The sequence below is a fragment of the Odocoileus virginianus genome, chromosome 11, assembly GCF_023699985.2.
Source record: "Odocoileus virginianus isolate 20LAN1187 ecotype Illinois chromosome 11, Ovbor_1.2, whole genome shotgun sequence".
Classification (NCBI taxonomy): domain Eukaryota; kingdom Metazoa; phylum Chordata; class Mammalia; order Artiodactyla; family Cervidae; genus Odocoileus; species Odocoileus virginianus.
In genome coordinates this window covers 14,487,179-14,507,658 of record NC_069684.1, presented here as the reverse complement: position 1 = coordinate 14,507,658, position 20,480 = coordinate 14,487,179, and the positions used below count along the sequence as shown (strand labels likewise).

Here is a 20,480-nt window from a genome sequence, read left to right as displayed (position 1 = left end):
AGGTCATCTGACCCAGAGGCCTAGCTTGGAACCACTCAGCCTTACTGCCACTCACACATGTGCCTTGGGTCAGCACGCCACATCGTCTCTGCTTGATCACATTCTTTGCCTGGGCCACCACCGAGCCACCTTCTCCAGCTTCCCTCCAGTATTCTCATCCTTCCTTCCTTCTCACCTTCCCTTCCTCCAGTTGAAACAGCTCCCCTAAATGTGTCCCTCCTCAACCAAATCCACCAAGTACTCCTCATAGTGAACATAGACCGCTGTGAGCACGTGGAAGAAACCCCAGGCAGCCCTTCCTGCACTGCACTTACCCCTGGGGGTTCCTTACTTTTCTTCTCTCCTTCCTCCTTTCTTCTCTCCCCCTCCCTCTCTCTCCCTGTCTCCCTCTCCCCCTCTCTGCCTTCCCAAGGTTTCCGCTTACCTTCCCAGCTTTTCTGCATGCCAGGTAGATGATCTGGAGTCAGCAGATCATTCAAAGGAGGTTGCAGAAGTTCCATAATCTTCCCTCAGAATTCAGAAAGCTCAGAAAGCTCAGCATTCTCAGGGCCCTACCAGCAGAGGGGGGCCCACAGCTCTCAGCAGACGACTGCCTTTTGTCAAAGGCACTTTACAAAGGACTTGTTACTGATGTGTTGTCACTGAATTTGTTTACCATTGTTACTTGACATACTGGGCTACGACCCAGCGAAGGGGGCCATCCCATCTACCCACACAGCCACCTCCACGGGGCACCTCAGGAGTATTCAATCCTTGCTGCTGATTGGCTGAGCCAGGCAGCTGCTGAGTGCGCGTGAAAGCTAGTAGCGAATCAGCACTCCCCATAGCTTTTTTGAAAGATTCACATGTGTTTAACATGTATAAAGCCAAAGAAAAACAGTCCTGAATTCTATAGCAGTATTCTGTACAATTCATCTGGCCATAGAACCTACAACTCAACATGTTCAAAAATAATGTATATAGCAAACCCCACTTATAAGGATGACATAGCTGTCTTTTTAGCTGCCAGGTTTGGGGATTGGGGGAATGTCACGTACACACACACAACCAGCATAATTGGAGCTAACCCATGGGGCCCAAGGTGCAGGTGGGGGCGAGGAGGGGCACGAATTCCAGGGGAGGAGCTGTGAGGCGGTCCTGAGGTGGTTAGAGGCCAAGCCAGGGCTCAGCAGCTTGTCCACCACGGAAGGACATGGTGGAGCTGACCGGTCAGACCCTTGGAGCAGCTGCACTCCTCCAGGAGGTTCTGGCAGTTCTTGGGAAACCCAGCTTCTAGCTGTAGTGACAGCTGCCACGCTGGACACAGGATGAGTTTGCTACGGTCCTGGGAGATGCCAATTTGCACCCAGCCATTACTGAGTGCAGGATGATGGTGCTGCGTGTGCAAAATCAGGTACATGGGTTGCTGGACTAGTCCAACACCTTCCCACGGGTGCCCACCTTCAGCAAGTGTCCACTCATGGAGTTTTGGAAATACGTAGAGTGTGATCTTCACGGAGGAGTTGGGATGGGAACTCACAGTGAGGAGGAACACTGTGCCATCACACTGTATATATCGCAGACAGACACCAACAGGCTAGAGAACAAGATGAGTCCAGTCATTGGAGAGCACCCCCACACTCGGTCACACGGCTGATTCCCAGGCTGCACTTATCCAGGTGGTCCCCCCGCTTTGCTGACTCAGAAGATGGAGACGCTGGCAGAATCCTCAGCCTCCTCCTGCCTCACCATCCCCCTCTCAGAGGGCTCGGAAGACTTCACGCTATGCGGCCAATACAACATGTCACCAAGGTGGCACTTGACCACTTCTCTGGTCTCCTGGACCACTGGCTCCTCTTTCTCCCAGGGAGTCTTGGGCATAGGGTTCTCCAGGCCTTTATTGAGGACTGTAAGAGGCTTCCTGTTCCTGGGGTCCAGTCTTCTGGGAGTGACTGAAAATCTTTGTGGAATGGTGGGGCAGGTAATGGGGAATGGGCTGGGATGTAGCCAGAAGAACTGGTCTTGAGCTGCTCATGAACGGTCAGGTGGGCAGTGGGCTCTGTCTACAGCATCTCCTGGAAGAGGCAGTTATGTGCTTGGGAACACTGCATTCATTCTTCTTGATCTGGAAGTCAGTAAGTTTTAGGCAAGAGATCTCAAACGTGAGCTGCCCTTACTAACATGATGCACCCAGTGGACCCCACGACCACCTGGAAATGCAGCCTTTTCTTGCTTAACACTTCAGGAATGGTTTGTTGTTGTTTAGTCGCTAAGTAGCATCCGACCCTTTGGCTCCTCTGTCCATTGGGTTTCCCAGAGAAGAATACTGGAGTGGGTTGCCATTTTCTTCTTGGGGATCTGCCCAACCCAGGGATCAAACCCAGGTCTCCTGCACTGGCAGGCAAATTCTTTACCACTGAGCCACGAGGGAAGCATTATGTATTTAGATAGGGTCTTCTGCTCCCCAACATACTCATCTTTGGTTGCCAGTCCAAATCCCCTATTTTCACCTCTAGATCCTCCTTCAGGAAGACTCTGCCCAGCTTGAGGTCCCGGTGAACAAGCCAGTTTGGGTGCAGCCAAGGGCCATCTGCCGCAGGTAGCAGCGGGTCTTGTTCTGGCTCATGAATTTCCTCCCGTGATGCGGCTCCAAGAGAGATCTCCAGCAGCAGAGACCCCACACGACCAACATGAAGTTCACATCCTTGAAAAAGCTGTGGAAGCCTCAGGCTACATGCTGGCAGGCAAAGGGGAGGTGAATAGACCTCTCCCAGGTCTTCGTCACCCTCTGGTGCGGCCTGAGTTGCAGCGACTTAGATAGATCTTGCTCGCAAATGCCTCCTTGGGGTCTTCATCAAGACAGAAATGTCAAAGCACTTGGCGAAGCCGCTCTTCCCCCAGAAAGCGGCCTGGGAGACCGCGCGGCCCACTGCATGGGTCCTCTAGGCCTTCTGGGATCTCTTTTGCCCTCTGGATGTCCGTAGGGGCCTTGGGAGCCTCAACCCCAAGGATCCGGTCTTTCCCGGGTGGGCTGGTGCCCCAGCCAGCCTCGCTGCAGCGCCACCTCTCTTGTGTAATCTTGGGAGCTGCTCCTCCGACAACGCAGGGTCTGAGCTGCGGTTTGGCACTATTAGGCTTATCCCTGAATCAGATGCTGCTGTGAGAATGTTACAAAAGCTCTTCTCACTCTTTCTCTCTCTCCTTTTTTTTTTCCTCCCACAATCGGGGAGGAAGAAGTGAGGCGGCAGCGGCTTGGGTTCTCCAGGTACCCTGGGCAGCCTGGTCCCACGCCCCACGCCCCACGCCCCACACACTCAGCATCCAGCCCCCAGACTGGGTTTATTTCCTCCGGCAGAGGGGAAGTCAAGGGAAGGTGGTTTTATCAGATTAACACGGACGGGTAAAAACGCTGTCTCCCAGTCTCTGTGAGCAAGCCGACCCAGCTGTGTGTGTACCCACTGGTTTCCAGGCTGGTGGGCGGTTGTTTTTCCTCCAAACCCTTGGCTAGCTCCGCATCTCACCCGAGGGCTGCGGTTTGGGGAATGTTTTGAGTTGAAACATTCAGGCCCCTCATGGTATTCGGAGTTCTGAGACCCTTCTGTGCTAAAAGGAAAAATGAACGGCCTATTTAGAAACTGCTAACAATTCACAGTGTAAAGAAAAGGCCACAAATTGGCTGCTGTCGGGCTGGTGTTCTAAGGGTGGTCCAGGGAAGCTGGCTGCCTGGCAGTGGTGGCCCCCGCTCTGGATATTCCGTCTAGAAGACCCCCTACGAGTGGGGGCAGTGCTTCCAGAAAGCCTCCTCCTGGCTTTTTCTGGGCCCTTCCCCGAACATGCTCCTCCTGGGGCCTGTGGTGTGCTTGGGCTGTGAATGAGACCACTTTTCCTAAATCAGATGAGCTTTGCTCTTGACGAAGGAAGGAAAGGTGACTATTTAGGAATACCTGAAACAGCTTCTCTTGGGTTTGAGTTGTGAGGTTTTTAGCTCTCACAGACATAGACACGGTTCTTCTGAAGGAGGAAACTGCCTTTCCTTTGAAGGACAAAACACACTTTGGGGGTTTTTTGTCACCAGAGGTGCCCACTTCAGCACGGGATCACAGCACGGCCCAGCAGGCAGTGAAGCAAAGGACACAGCCTCTCTCCTCACATTCCTCAGTCTAGTCGGAAACACAGGTAAGAAAGAGCTATTGAGAAGGATGGAAATAAATGACTGGAGAACACTTCCCACTCTTTAATGAGTTCTGCCTTTTACCTCCCAATAGGATCTAAGCTCCACAAGGGCGGGGGTCTCATCTTACTCACCACTGGGTTTCCTGTACCTAACACTGCCACTGGCACACCCTAGACCTTCAAGAAATACCTGTTGGGTGAATGAATGGATGAATGTCATCTTCCTTGTCATAGCCCCAGCTCCCAGCATAGCACTTGGTTCAGTAAATTCTTGATGAAAGAAGAACAAATGAATAAGAGAGTGTCAGAGCAGGGCTTTAAAGTATAAACGAGTTAAGCAAAAAAGGACTGAAAAGGAAAGGGGCAGAAGATTCCAAGGGCAGAAAGGATGACATTTGCAAAGGCAAGCACAGTTGTGCAGTTTGCAGGGAACTTGTTGGAAGTAGCCCAACATTTTACCTGAAAATAAATTTAAACAAAATTTTGCAGAAAAGTAGCAGAAGATGGCTTCGCTTGTGGCTCAGTGGTAAAGAATCCACCTACCAGTGGAGGAGATGCAGCTTTGATCCTTGGGTCGGGAAGATCCCCTGGAAAAGGAAATGGCAACCCACTCCAATATACTGGCCATGGAGAATCTCATGGACAGAGGAGCCTGGCAGGCTACTGTCCACAATGTCGCAAAGAGTCGACACTACTTGGCAACTAAACAACAAAAAAGCAGAAGACCACCTAGGTATTCTTTTTTTTAAAGTGTTGAACATTTAATAAACTGCCATATAACATGGAGGAGTGTTATACAGCCATTACCACAATGAAGATGGCCATTTTTTGTGTGTTTCTAAATAATGCATAAAGGAGCTGCAGAACTCAATAAAGCCTGTGCATCATCACTGTCTTGTGGCCAAATCAACAGTTGCATTTGGCTGCTGGATGCTGTAACTTTTCAAAATATTTATATATTTTTAATAGATTGTCTTGTCAATGTTTTTAAATAGACAAAAGAAGGATGTGGTCAACAGTAAAGGCCCCCAGTCTTCTCCTAGTTCCAAGTTCCAGGGAAGATATTGTAGGTAAGGAAAGGGATTCTATTTACATTTCTTTATTTTCTTGTGCTCCAAAATCACTGTGGATGGTGACTGCAGCCATAAAATTAAGACACTTGCTCCTTGGAAGAAAAACTATGACAAACTTGGGCAGCATGTTAAAAAGCAGAGACATTACTTTGCCAACAAAGGTCCATCTAGTCAAAGTCATGTATGAATGTGATAGTTGGACAAAGAAGGTTGAGTACTGAAGAACTGATGCTTTCGAACTGTGGTGCTAGAGAAGGCTCTTGAGAATCCCCTAATCCGCAAGAAGATCAAACCAGTCAATCCTAAAGGAAATTAGCCCTGAATATTCACTGGAAGGACTGATGCTGAAACTGACGCTCCAATACTTTAGCCTCCAATACATCAGCCTTCACCTGATGTGAAGAGCCAACTCATTGGAAAAGACCCTAATGATGGGAAAGACTGAATGAAGGTAGGAGAGAAGGGGATGACAGAGGACGAGATGAAGTCACAGGGCCAGCTGATTCATGCTGATGTTTGACAGAAAACAACAAAATTCTGTATTATTCTGTAAATTCTGTAAAATTACCCTTCAATTAAAAAATAAATAAATTTTTTCAAAAAGTCACAGGGTTGTGTGTTGTATTGATTACAAGCTTTTTTTGTTTGCATGTGACAGAAGCTTAATGTAAACTAGCTCAAGTAGGGAAGTCCCCTGTGGTCCAGTGGTTAGGACTCTGTGCTTTCACTACAGGGAGTACAGATTCTGTCCCTGGTCTGGGAACTAAGGTCCTGCAAACCAGGTAGCTTGGCCAAAATAAATAACAACAATAATAACAAACTAGCTCAAGCAAAAGAACTATCTAGTGCAGGAACTAGTTCTTTCTAGGTTTCTGTGTGTGTGTACATACACAAATGGATGTATCTATCATCTGTCAATCATCTGTCTATCTAATTTTAGGTTTTCTTCTTCCCAGGGTAACCTTGTTCTCTGCTACTTCATATACCTCCTCTTTGCAGTCAGGGAAGCACTCTTACATGGCCTCCGCAGCTTTGGGTCCATCCATATAAAAATCCCAAGAGAAGACTTTTGTGAGTTCTGCTTTGGATCACATGCCCACTCCAGCACAAACTCTGTCACTATTGACCAGCCTGAGTCAAGGGCCCTCCCATGATTAACAGCACCTTGACTGCCAGATCTAGAAGAAGAGGAGTGTCCTCCCAAAGGAAGAGATGCAGAAGAAAATCAAACCACACATCACCCCACAGCAGCCTTGCAGGTGTCCCAGGCAGCCAGGTGCCGGGTATGGACACGCTGACATCACATTTTCAATCAGCACAGAAGAAGGTAGACTTTGAATGCACATTTTTCGTGTCTTACTGTAGCCTCTCATCTGGGATTTGGTTTCTTCACCTGTCAAGTGTGTATGTTGGGCTAAGTTCACCTTTAAAAGTCTCTTGTGTGAATTCTCTGGTAGTCCAGTGGTCAGAACTCTGCCTTTTCACTGCTGAGGGCATGGGTTCAATCTCTGGTCAGGGAACTAAGATCCCACAAGGCTTATGTCTTGACCAAAAAAGGAAAAAAGTTCCTTGAAAATATGACATTCTAGTATTTATGAGATATTCATGCTTAAAAGTCTTGCTAACATCAGAATAATGGAAATGTCAGCTTCCTTGGTTGATTAATTCAGGAGGTAGTTTTGGAATTTTTAACTTGTGGCTGTTATTCATTTTAAAAACACTTAATCTATTGTTCTGCAAAGAAATCTTATCTTCTTCCCATTGAGCATTTTTCAGTCTCACTTAAAATCTGAATTACTGGAACCATCATATTTGAAAGAATAAGATATTTGGGAGAAAAGTATTTTAGATCCATCCCATATTTTAATTCTTAGGCCCAAGACTTTTATTATTTCTGATTGATCCTAGAAGCTGTGGGAAGGAAAATCATTGCTCCCTTAGATTATTTGGGGACCCCTTGACCTTGGTAGAGAACAGTATTCCAGAAGGGGAGAATCTCTGAGCCAGAAATTGTTACTGTGCTGTGTTTGTTGAGTATCCATGATATACTTATGAAGTGCAATGAAATCAGAATCACTGACACCTTAGCCATTCGGGGGGTGTGGGACTCTGTGCCTCTTAAAGCACGGCCAGCTGCCCCACCCCCACCCACCCTGGGCCAGGGCAGCGCAGGTGCAGAAAAGAGGGCACGAAGAAGGAAAATGTCTTAGGCCAGGCCAAGGACTAGATGGTAAAACTTGAATTTTTTTAAAATTGGAGAATAATTGTTTTACAACGTTGTATTCGTTTCTGCGGTGTGACAACGTGAATCAGCTGTATGTACACATAGAACCTTCCTCCCACTCCTACCACCTCACCCCCAGGTCATCACAGAGGACAGAGCTGAGCTCCCCTCTCGTTCTCCTTCAACATGATCTTCCGCTGTGTCCCCTTCACCTCCAGCCACCTTCAGAGCCTCCTTCTCTAAGCCCTGAAACCAAGCCCAACCCTTCCTCACCCCCAGCGCCCAAGACCTGCTTGGTAGTGCTGTGACCCTGACCACCAGCCACGCTGGGCCTTTCAGTCTTGCCTCCCACAAGCATCTGGAGCGGGCTCATCACTTCCAGGCATCTGTTGTGTTTGCAGAGAAAGCCCTTTCCTTAACCCAAGCCTCACAATCCAAATGCCTGACTCCTCGAGGCATCTTCTAACAGCCGGACCTTTGTTTCCTTGAGGAGCCTACCACCCCCCACAACATGCTCTGTCTGAGGCTCCCCGCCCACAGCCCGGCTCCCCTGCACACAATGGAAGACCTGTCTTTCTTTCCCAGCCCTGGGGATGTGTCAGCGGATGCGGGAGCCTCCCCAGGCTGGCCAGGGTCACTGGCAAGGTCAGCAGCCAGGCTGATCCTGGGCCTCGGGGCGCCACCTGCTTGGTGTTTTCTTGATCACTGGTCCAGGGAAGGGGTGATGACTTCTCCTGGAAACCCACCCCTCATACCCAGCATGTGGAGCCCTGTACCAAGGTCACAGGTATGGAGACTTAGACCAAGGTCAAAGGTGTGGAGCCTTAGACAAAGGTCACAGGTGTGGAGCCTTACACCAAGGTCACAGGTGTGGAAACTTATACCAAGGTCACAGGACAAAAATCTCTGGAACTAACCAAGCCCCGTAGCAACTGCTATCATAAACCTCCTGATCTAAACCAGCCTGTTCCCCCACCCTATATTAAGTAAAATACCTGCCCTATTACCCACCCTATAGCATCCTTACCAATCACCTAATGCCACCTTTCCAGTAGGAATTTTCTGTCATGAGGCTATAAAAATTGGCTACTAGGCCTAAAGAGGGGACGGCTCTCCTTTGAGCTGGCCAAGCGTTCTAGCAGTGTCTCCCACTCTAATAAACTCTATTCTCCTCTCATTCTGCTTCATGTCTGGAAATTCTTTTCCAGCCCGTGCACAGACTACACGACACAGCAGAACCTTATTCCTCAAAGTTCAATAGGCTTTCTTCAATGGGCTTGAGTGGCCAAGGCCTGATACAGCAACAAAAGCTTCCCAACTTGAGAGGAACCCCCAGTCATTCTTCCAAAAAAGACTAGTACAAACCATTGCTATCTGCCCATTTATTTTCTTCATTCATAAAAATATTTATTAGACTCTTGCTAGGTTCCTGGCAAATTAACAAAGCTCATATGCATTTTCAGAACCTTCATTTTCTGCATATCTCAAAGCCCATCTTAAATGCTCCCTCATCCAGGAAACCTCCCCTAGAATTTCTATTTTAATTCAATTTCATAGGACACGGAACCCTGAAGGGTTTGCTGCTCACTGCTGTCTCCTCCACTCAGGCCCTGCCTTAGTGACTGGCACCTCAGCTAAGCCTGTTAACACTAGACTAGGACATAAGAGAAATCTGGCAGCAGTTTCCAATTCTCCACTCCCCTGCAGACACCGCCAGCCCATCAGCCTTCTGAAGCCCATCCCTTCCCACAGGACATCTCCGCCCTCCATCACAGAGTACTTCCCCATGAAACCCAGGCTGTCTTTTGCCTGCTGTTTCTGGCCTTCTGAACATGGTAACAAGATTAGTCTGCTTTTTCTCTTTGGCTGCACTGCAGGGCAGCATGGGGAACATCTCCAGCTGGGGGACCAGGGATCAAACCCGTGCCCCTCTGGAGTGAGGAATGGAGTCTTAACCACTGAACCGCCAGGGAAGTCCCAGATTAGTCCTCTTGTTGTTGTCGTTGTTTAGTCCCTAAGTCATGTCTGACTCCTTTGCGAACCTGTGAACTCTAGCCCGCCAGGCTCCTCTGTTCCTGGGATTTTCCAGGCAAGGATACTGGAGTGGGTTGCCATACCTTCCTCCAGGGCCAGATTAATCTTCTTATCAAAGCACCATGACAGTTCCTAGCACTGACTTGGAAGGATGCATTAATTATCCACTGATCACAGGATTTTTTTCAGTCTTTTATCAAGGATTTGTTAAGCACCTACTCTACTATTAATAATTACTCTGCAAGACACTGGGGATATAAAAGTGAGCAAAACAGAATTGCAGTCTAGATGGGAAGACAAAAATAGACAAGGAAAATAATACATGCGATCGGCGTTGTGCCAGGCACGTAGAAGAGGAATACTTAGACTGGCCTGAGAGGCATTTGTCAGGCAAGTGGAGGTAAGACAGATAACCTGAATGAAACCTCCCTTGCCTGCATTCAAGGTCTGTGGGCTTCTGTCCTCGAAGCTGTCCCTACTATGCGTGTCTGCTCTGAGGATGCCACTTCTCCACCAACTTCAACACTTTGGCCCACCTGTCTTCCTCCTTCCTCCTCTAGTCTGAATGGTTTCTCCAGCTGTTTAACTTAAATCTACAACTAAACAGTGAATTCCAGCAGGGCCGGACTGGCAGTCTTTGAGTCAAGTTCAGCATCATGGTCTGCAGGGGACTGATCTATGTGTCGTACTTTAAGTGCCTGGGGCAAGTATGCTGGCAGAGATGATCAGTGGTACAGCAATGCAATAGCTGCCCAGCTAAAAATGACATTTCCCCTCCAAGCAAAGTTCACATAAATGTGGAACAAAGGAGGAGTTGGGCCTTCCAGATCTGGGCCTTCATGTTGCTGCTCATACTCTCCTCCACGCCCTTGTACCTCTGCTCCTGGCCACATGAGGCTGTCACTCTGCTTTGATCATGACCTGTGAAAGAAATCCACATCCAGGTCCCTTAAGCCATTGTGTTGTTGACTCTCTTTGTTAGAGCAACCCATCCTTCAGTTCAGCTCAGTTCAGTCACTCAGTCGTGTCCGACTCTTTGCAACCCCATGAATCGCAGCACGCCAGGCCTCCCTGTCCATCACCAACTCCTGGAGTTTACTCAAACTCATGTCCATCGAGTCAGTGATGCCATCCAGCCATCTCATCCTCTGTCGTCCCCTTCTCCTCCTGCCCTCAATCTTTCCCAGCATCAGGGTCTTTTCCAGTAAGTCAACTCTTCGCATGAGGTGGCCAAAGTATTGGCGTTTCAGCTTCAGTATCAGTCCTTCCAGTAGCCTTAATGTGATGGCCAGCATGTCAGCTTTCTAGCTTCCACTGTGAACATGGAAAATGTAGCAATGCTATGCCTGCAACCCTGTGGAGCAACAGTCAGTAGGCAAAGACCCGCAGTGACCAGCGAGGCCAGGAGCCAATGCCCCTGCCAAGGCCCTCAAAGTCTTGCTTTTCTGCTTCTTTACTCCTTCCCAGGAACTGCCTGATCCTTGCAGGCACTTTCGTTTGCAGAAACATTTTAGCCTCCAAACAGAACACAAGATTCAGGAAGTCCCAGGGCTGATGATCCATCTGCCTGGCTCGTCTCTCAGAAGTCTGTCCTGTTTTAAAGCCTAAATCAGACATTTCACCCCAGGTTTAGGACCTGGAGCAGACCCAATGTCTTCCGCACAACAAACATTCTACAATATCCCCTCTACATTCCTGGAATTAAACTAATATTAAATTAAATAGTAATCAACCAATTAATTAATAAGTGATAAAAACTAATAATCAAATTTGGTATTAATTAAATTAATACTACACACCATTTTAAAAATCAGTATAATGCTCTAATGGAATATAAAGGCAAGACAAAACCAGAGTCGCTTAGAATAACATCATATGTGTTTCAGTACTTAGAGGTTTGGTGCAACTCCATTAGAAGCCAACAGGAAGTACTCAGATCCTCTGGTGGGGGAAATCTGACAGCTGCAGGTGCAGATAGGTACAGGTATGTGGTTTTGGTAACAAATACCACAAGTGTCACTGCCATCAGGGATCTGATTCCAAAAGGAGGTGAACAACTCTTGGTAAAGGTGAACAATTCTTGGTAAAGCCCCAAACAAAACAAAATTCTGTCTTTCCTTGATTTTCCACAGCTGTTAAAATCAAGTTTTCCTGGGGACCTCCCTGGTGATCCAGTGGCTAAGACTCTGTGCTCCTAATACAGGAGGCCTGGATTCGATCCCTGATCAGAGAACTAGATCCCACCTGCCGCAACTAAAGATCACATGAGCAGCAATTTAGACCCGACACAGCCAAATAAATAGATTTTTTAAAGAGCATTGGAAATGGTAAATATAAAAGACATCTGAGTAAATATAAAAAGCCTTATTTTTAAAAAGTCAAGTTTTTCTGGAAAACATCATGCTTCAAGTTTGAAAGCTTGAAACAAATACTTTATGCTGATGAGTAAAATGGAGTTCAGATGTACTCTGAGACCATTCCAAATATCTCCTCCATAGCGAATACACAGAGGGCCCCCAGCAGTCATGCAGTTCAGGAGCAGTTCTTGGTTGGGGACACCAGCCAGAGAATTTCAATCTGTTTAGCATCTCTGCCCTTTCCCCAGTAAACTCTGAGATCACCCCCAGCCCACTGCTAAGACAATCAAACACACCTGGGCATTTCCAAAGCCCTCCTTTCAGCAGGTGTCTCCTACATGAGAATCCCTTCTTCAAACCACGCAGATGCACAGACAGGCAATGGTGATGTCGAAGCGAATAGGAGTGTGACTCAAGGCGTCACCTCCTCTTGCTGTTCTGTGACTGTCTGGACCTGGGAGGCTTGTGTTCAGCACAGGCCTGAGCGGTGGTCAGAAAGTACTGTGATGGGACCCTCGGTGAGCGCGCCGCTGGGAGGGGAGAGGGAGGTGGCCACCTTCTCCCTCTGCCTCTGGACTTCATTTCTGTGTTTGAAAAAGAGGTATGCATACAAGTGAGAGTCCAAAACTGAATGAAATTCAGTTCTCCCATCCCTCTCATCTCCTGCCTATTAATAGTCTCTAGGAACAAGTCACGTTGAGACGTTTATTCATTGCCTGTGAGAGTGTGTTCACCTGAAATAGTTCCTGGGCCATTCTTCTCAGCTTCTGTGATGCTGGGCAGCCAAGAGACACCATTTCTCAAAGAAAGGTGTGTGCGGCCAGGTTCCACCCGGGTTGGGGTGAAGCCTGGAGTCAAAACACCAATCAGCTCCTCACAAACTTAGAAAACCAGGGGCATGAACGCTTGGTCCTCTGGACCCTTCTCTAGGGACCACCCTCTTGTCTTCTCCTCATTGAAGAAAACCGCCTACTTTCTCCTCAGGCCTCGGTGTTGTCTAAGCTCTTACATGACTCTCTGTGGCCTCTGGACAAAGGTGGCAGTGCTACCGACCGTGTGTGCCGTGGAGGGACAGAGACAGAGGGCAAGGTGCCCTTCCTCTCAGGACCTTCCTTGGTCCTTAGATCTGATCCCCTGTGGCAAAAGCCTCCCTTTCCTCATTTCATGCCATTCCACCACCTCATTTCCTCCCCTGTCCAAAGTCATTTTTAACTGTCTGACCAGGAAGGATCTGACCTGACAGGACAATTAAATATTCATACCCTGATTGAAGAGTCTGTGCAAAAATCAATTAAAAATAGGACATGTGGAGCTGAGACATTTTAAACTTTTTTTTTCTTTTTGTCAGGAAAGCTGTGGAGCCCAGACGCCAGTGCCCTGGGGCCGGGGTGGGTCCCAAGAGGCATCCACACCTTCTGTCAGCTGGGTACACAGTCTCCACCCTCCTCGCCTGGGGCAGCTGAAGGGGCTGATATGACCTTTGTCCCTCCAAGAGGAAGAGCAGGCACCTGCCCCCTGCATCTGTCTTCACCAGGATGAGCTGCCGCCCTCTCTGGGCTTCCATTGAGTGCCCCCTTTCATCAGATGTTTGTCATTATTTGCTAGATTAGTTTGCACCTTGTTCTAGAGTATGAGAGAAGGGAATGGCAACCCACTCCAGTATTCTTCCCTGAAGAATCCCAGGGACAGAGGAGCCTGGCTGGCTACAGCTCATGGGGTTGCAAAGAGTCAGACACGACTGAGCGACTAACACACACTAGAGAATGAGGGAACAACATGTTGAGGGCAGGAACTGTCCTCTTCATCTTTCCACACAGATCCCCAGCCAGTCCCTGGAATCCGGAGCACAGCTAATAAATGTTTGCGCAAAGAATCAGGAGGGCAGAAATCTGCCACTTCATTACTACTTCCTGTTTCCGGTAGTAAATCAGTTAAATAATAATTAAAAGTTCAATTCTTCCACTTCCTTCCAGGTCAACTTGAGGTGGAATAGGAGTGACTCCAAGAAAAGTCCAGAACAAGCGAGGATTTATTTCTATAAAGAAGCAGAGAGGGCAGCTCATACCAGATCTCTGACATGATACGGTTCTTAGGTAGATGGACCCCAAGATAAATTCATTGCCAAATAAGATCAGAAAAAGCATCAAGATTAGTTAGCAAAATAAAAGCGATGGGACATTCTGTGGTCAAGAAATCCACATAACCTTTAATTTGGCACTTCCTAAATGTTTTGTGGAAATCCGTTAACATCCTTCAGAATCGGGCAAAAGCTGGCCCAGCAGATCTCTAGGTTCCCTTTCAGCTTGAGAATCCCATGGTTTTAGATCTTCAAAAGGCCATGGCAGGAACAAGGAATTTGAAGTCAGAACAGGTAAGCTTGGTTTCAAACATTGCCTCTCGTTAACTGAAAAAGCTAGATGAAGTCAATGTCTCAGAGCCTCAGTCTTATCTGTGAAATGGGGATGATAATAGCATCTGTATCATTATGCTGCTTTGAGGATCAAATTAGGAAACCAGTGTACACTAAAGCAGTTTATAAACTGGACATGGCATACTCATATTAGCTATTACTAGTATAAATTAAGAACAAAACAAAATTAGAATTTGAACCTGAAAAATCTTGTATCTCCTAGTCATTTGCTGGGAACTGGTTTCCCACAGCCCTGCCTGCTCTATAGACACATTTTTTAAATAACGCAAATCCCTTGACTTCTTTCTCTTTCTTTTTCAGATCGATACTTTCAGTGTCATTTCAATTTAGTATATGGGCTGGGAAAGGAAATACATTAAAAACAAACACATGATTTGTTCTACGCAGCAAGCCTCTGGCTGAATGAGTTTGGCTTTCATTCAGTACCAAAGGCTGGTGGTCAAATTAAAAACAGTGCAAGACAAGGGAGACTCTGCTGGAGAAGAAATTCACTGCAGAGAGCCAAATTCCACCACAGCAAATCCCATACAGACAGTTCTAAGACACAATTCTTCAGGGGGAAAAAAATTGCCTGCCTTCCTGAACATCTCTTCCCAGTTAGAAAGAACATTGCTTTTTACACCTCATGCTGGTGCTTGGTGAAAAAGAGTCTTCCTGGTCCAAACAACTGTTTTCTGCACATAATAAATAATATACAGTTATGCCATGAAAATAATCACATCCCAAATCCTTCTACCTTGTTTGTTTGTTTTCCTTCTTGGTCTTTACTCAAATGTTGACTTTTGGCCCATTTAAAATAGTACCTTCTATTTGTACCCTGCTTTTAGTTTTTTAAAAATTGTCTCTTTAATGATACAGTGAAGCTGAAGATCCAATATCGAGTCTGCACAATGCAACTTTCTAATTGATTTTTTTCTGTAAGAATATTTCAGGGTCTGATTGAGTCACTGACTTCACATTGAAGGATATTCTCAGACAGGCTGGTTTGCAGCAGCAGCTGGGATTCCTCAGAGAAATCACTATGATTGTTAAGAAATGAAGTAGCTCTCCTCCCAGGGGTTTCCCAGGTGGCACTAGTGGTAAAGAACCCACCTGCCAAAGCCAGAGAGGAAATTGACGAGGGTTTGATCCCTGGGTCAGAAAGATCCCCTGCAGGAGGGCATGACAACCCACTCCAGTACTCCTGCCTGGAGAATCCCCATGAACAGAGGAGCCTGGCGGACTGCAGCCCATGGGGTCGCAAAGAGTCGGACACGATTGAAGTGACTTAGCACGCAGACAGTCCTCCCAGGGCAAGATATGTACTTGCAGGTAGAAAATGATGGCAGGAGCATTTCGAAAAGACAGTTTCCTACATTTTACTCGATTTATGGTGTAAAATCAAAAGCTCAGGTTCTGCATTTCTAAAAGGTTCTGGTTGATAAAATTCTGCTCACAAATTTTTTTTTTCAATTTTATGAAAAATGTGATGCATTAGCACAGGGGAGAAAATATAACCTCTCAGTTTTGCTGAACCCAGAAATATTTCATTCAGCAGAACCTGTTTGCAAGAACTTAGACAAATCTCTCCAAAATAAAATAGTTCCCATAGTAAACTGTTCAAAAATGAGCTCTTTGAAAGAAAAAAAAACCTGCAAAGAGTCTGTTGTTTCATCATTTGCTAATTTTACCCCATTGAGTTTCATATCCTATTTTTAAACTGTTTCACCTTAAGATGACGAAGCAGAGCTTTGAAATTAATGTGGAGTATGTTATTTTGTGTATTAAAAGAGCTTGTCTCTCAGTATCAGATCAAAAAAAAATGCTAGTATGTATGCTTAGTCGTTAAATTTATTTTCCAATCAATTCTTATGTTTTTCTTATATCACTTTTATTTTCCCATTTCTCAAATGAGGAACCTCATTTTTAGAGAGTTTAACTCTTTAGCCCAAAGCTGTATGGTAACAACAGCCTTGGTATTGAATCCAGCACTGTCTGATTCTAGACCTGTGTCCTCCTCCGTGCCTCATGCTGACTCTCACGGCTAACAATTCAGGAACATTGAATCCTGGAACAGAAAGCAAACCCAGAGATCATATGCAGAGAACACTACTTTATGTGAGAAATTGGAGCCCAGAGACATGAAATAGATTTATTCAAATTATCTATATTTATTCAAATTTATTCAAATTCATATCATTTAGGTAATAAGAGCTATCACTTCTCAGCAACTTCTGATTTTTCCGTCAGAACTTTTCTGGCACAACAATCATTCAGTGCGAGTTTTGCTGGGATTTCCCTTCACAAATGAAACTAGCTTTATCATATTATGTAATATACATGTATAACACACATGTACATATGTACACATATATTAATATATGAATAATAAAATAGCATTCATGCTACGAGGATCTGTTTCTATACATAACTCTGACACCAAACGTGTGGGTTTTCCCCACCAGGCAATTCTCCAGTTCTCTGTGGAAACCAAACAGGTATCCTGCAATCTGCTTCAATTCTGACACTAACTACCTGGAGTGAGTACAGACCCCAGAGTTTAAGGGCTCAGGCCCCAGGACTCCCCTTACCCCCACTTAAATGCCTCACAACTAGTACGTCCCCAGGTTACCCACACTTCTGTCTGACCTGACTACAAATCACAGGTTCCCATGACCCCTTCCTTCTCAGGCTTGAAAATTTGCCATCAATAAATAGTTCTCAGAATTCAGTGCAATGTTTTACTTACTATTACCTGTTTCCTATAAAGGACACAAATGAACATCCAAATGAAGAGATATAGAAGGCAAGTTCTGGAAGTGTCCAGAATACAGGAGCTTCTGGCCCCATGGAGTTTGCAGTATACCACCCTCCTGACATATGGATGCAGTCTCCAACCCAGAAGCTCTCTGAATCCCAGTTTTTTGTTTTTGCTGTGCTATGCAATTTGTGGGATCTTAGTTCCCCGACCATAGATTGAACCCATGACCCCTGTAGTGAAAATCAAATCCTAATCACTGGACTGCCAGGGAATTCCCCTGGACTCCTTTGTTTGGAATTTTTATGGAAGTTTTATTACTTATGCACACTTGATTACATCATTGGCAATTAGTGATTAATTCAATTCCCAGCCCCTGTCTCCTCGAGGAGGTTAGAGGGGAGCCAGTGGTCTGTGAACCCTGCAGCACCAGACCCTATGCCTCTGATCCTGGTGACATGTTGGAAGCGAGCCTGCTGTGTGCATCCATTCTTCAACTCCTTCCCACAGCCTTCTCCTTGAGCAAGGATTTCTCTCCAACTGTGCACTTCTTATCCACTTCCACTAAGAGGTCCTAGTCACTCCAGGTGACAAGTGTCCCCATCTCCTGCACGTTAATCCTCTAATCCAGTTATTTCTGTTTTAGGAGCACAAACAAAACTTTTCTGTTTGCCCCTTTGGTTCTGCATTGCTTCTATTTCCCTATTCCTCTTTCCAGTTAAAGCAAGAGAAATCAGACCAGGATCTCAGCCCCTGCTCATCAATTTCCATTTTTGCAAAATCGACTAAGGCTACACAAGACCTCAGAAGCATTTTCTGCAGGACTCCACCACTTTGAGAAGTAGCAAAGTGTCCATGATACATTGTGTTTTAAATGTGGTATATAGTACAGTAGCATGCAATATTACACCAATTCTATTTAAAAAAAACATATATATTAAGGAAATACTGGAAGTAATGGGGAAAAAATGCTTTAACAGTAGTCATCTCTGAGCAGTGGGAAATAAAGATATTTCTACTTTTTTACTGTTTTCCCATAATTAATGCATCAACATGTATTACAGCTTTAATGAGAAAACTATACTATGTGTGATTTTAATTTGGAAAAATATAAAAATAGAATGAATTCAGACTCCACAATTGTTCTATTCTGACTTGAAAATTGTTCCATTATGATTTGAGGTGATGTTTTTTTAAAGAGATTGAATTTAAAAGCTATGTCAGTAATAAACATGGGCTCTGCAGTTCTCTGTCCAGGGAGGTATAATCTTCAAGGAACCCTACCATGTGCCTTTTTACAGTATCTCTAATTTTCACAAAAACCCTGAAAAATGCATATTGTTAATTCCAAGTTAGAGGTGATGAAACTAAGAAACTCATTCCCAGTGAGGGCAGGTGTCTCAAATATCATGTCCCCATGGAAAGCATCTTTGTGTGGGAGTCTAAGAACATGGTGAAGGGCGTGGCCTCCCTCTGGGCAGCATCAAGTTATAAGCACAGCTGTGGTCCTCTCGGGTACATCTCCAAGGACAAGGAGTTGATCTAAGGTTCTATTTCTCATAAAATAAAAAGATAATTTCCCTTAAAGGGTTGTGAGTATTAAATGCCTACCATTCAAAGCCCTTACGTGATGCTTAGCTAGGTTAGCTACAGGCTGCCGCAGCGCTAAGGTTGAAGCACAGATATATCTGGTCACAAAGTTCACACTGTCTCTACTCTGCAAAACTTCTTTTCTCTACCAGGACTTCTGTGAGGAGGAGAAAGTCGCTCTGTTGTGACCAACCCTTTGCAACTGTATAGTGCATGGAATTCTCCAGGCCAGAGTACTGGAGTGGGTAGCCTTTCCCTTCTCCAGGGGATCTTCCCAACCCAGGAATTGAACCCACGTCTCCCATATTACCAGGCGGATTCTTTACCAGCTGAGCCACCAGGAAGCCCACTCCTCTGTGAGTGGGCTCCTCCTTTATTCCTTCCAGCTCAAGGAACTCTGCCTTCAGTTCCAGCACAGCGCCCCCAACGGGCACCAGGCGCCTATTTTCTCTGCGTAAGGTAAGGTGTTGCTGGGAGCTGGGGCCGGGGAGCTGAGAGACTGGGGGACTGGGGCTGGGGGCTATGGTTTGAGAGCTGGGAGCTGGGGGCTTGGAGCTGGGTTTGGGAGCTGGGAAGCTGGGGACAGGGGCCAGGAGCTGAGGACTGGGGGCTGGGAACAGGGGCCTGGGGGCAAGGAGCGGCCTTCTCTTCCCCAGTGGTCTCCCAGGAAGCTGGTTCCCAGGCTCTCTCACTCTGGCAGGTGCATGGAGGTGAGGACCATCTTTCTCTCTCCTGGTAGGAACTGTGTTCGCTCCCCAGGCTGAGTCTCCTTGCTGACCAAGCATCTTGGAGCAGCTGGCTTCAGCTGCGTCCTCTTTCTCTGGGGGAGTCTCTGCAGAGTTGTCAGGACCTGAGTTTCCGTGTTTACCCTTCCCCATTTACACCTTCCTCAGGCAGGTGGCCGCTCCTGGGCACCAGAAAATGTCAGCGCGCTGGCTGGGAACACGGCCCTCCCGCTGGCGAGCCGGCAGCTCCCGCGTTCTGTAGTCTCTGGAGCAGCCCTTGCCAATTAGCTTGTACTCTGCCCACACGCCCGGGGCTAGAAGGGAAGCGGGCCAGGCTGAACCAAAGCAGACAAGGGCTCCCAGGACACCCGAGGGCGGGCGGTAGGAGCACCTGCTATTCTCTCCACTCGGGGCTGATGCGGGGGGTGGGGTCGAAGGGGGAAAGGTTGCAGGGAGGGGGGGGTCAGGAAGTTCTTCCTCCCATCCCAGTGGGGGGCTCCAAGGGGAAGGGGAGGGGTGTTAGCACTCACACCCGGGGCGGTCACACATCTGTTCAGCCAGGAAGAAGGCCTGTAGGACCGTCCAGGGCTGTGGCTTCTCCATCTCTGTGTCCTGCAGAGTCCTCGAGATTGTCCTGCCCACTCAGGTCACGAGGGCGGAGGGCCGCGTGGGCAGTGGCTCAGGACGATGACGGGGAGGGAGGCAGATGGGCGCTGTCCTCCCACCTCCTCGCTGACCCTCCCTGGAACCTCAGCTACTTGGCTTCTCGGTTAGGGTTTCTTCCCCTAAAAAGCAGACAGAAGAAAAGAGTCCACCCCTTAGCATTACTGTGAGGATGAAAAGTAATGAAATGTGCAACACTTGGCACATAGAAAGCACTCAATAAATTGTGGCCATTTTATTTACAGAATCCACGCGGTCTCGGTTTATAGATTTACTGGACTCTCTTCTGGGATGGAGAAAATTGTAAGCCTTACCCAGGTAACATTTCATCTCCGAGGTTAACTAAAAGCAGCAGCAGGACAGAAGGCAAAGATGAACAGGGAGACATAATGAACTTTCTCAGAGACCCCTCAGGTGCCAAACACTGGGCAAGGTGCCTTATGTCTGGTGTCTCATTTTACACTGCAGGTAACCTTTCTGAAAGATCAGGCAGC

At 46.8% G+C, this 20,480-nt stretch overlaps 1 pseudogene; it reads right to left on the bottom strand.

Annotated features, from left to right (window-relative positions):
- Nucleotides 1-1,165: 1,165 nt before the first annotated feature.
- Nucleotides 1,166-19,476, bottom strand: LOC110122929 (serine/threonine-protein kinase PLK1 pseudogene; annotated as a pseudogene).
- Nucleotides 19,477-20,480: the final 1,004 nt, after the last annotated feature.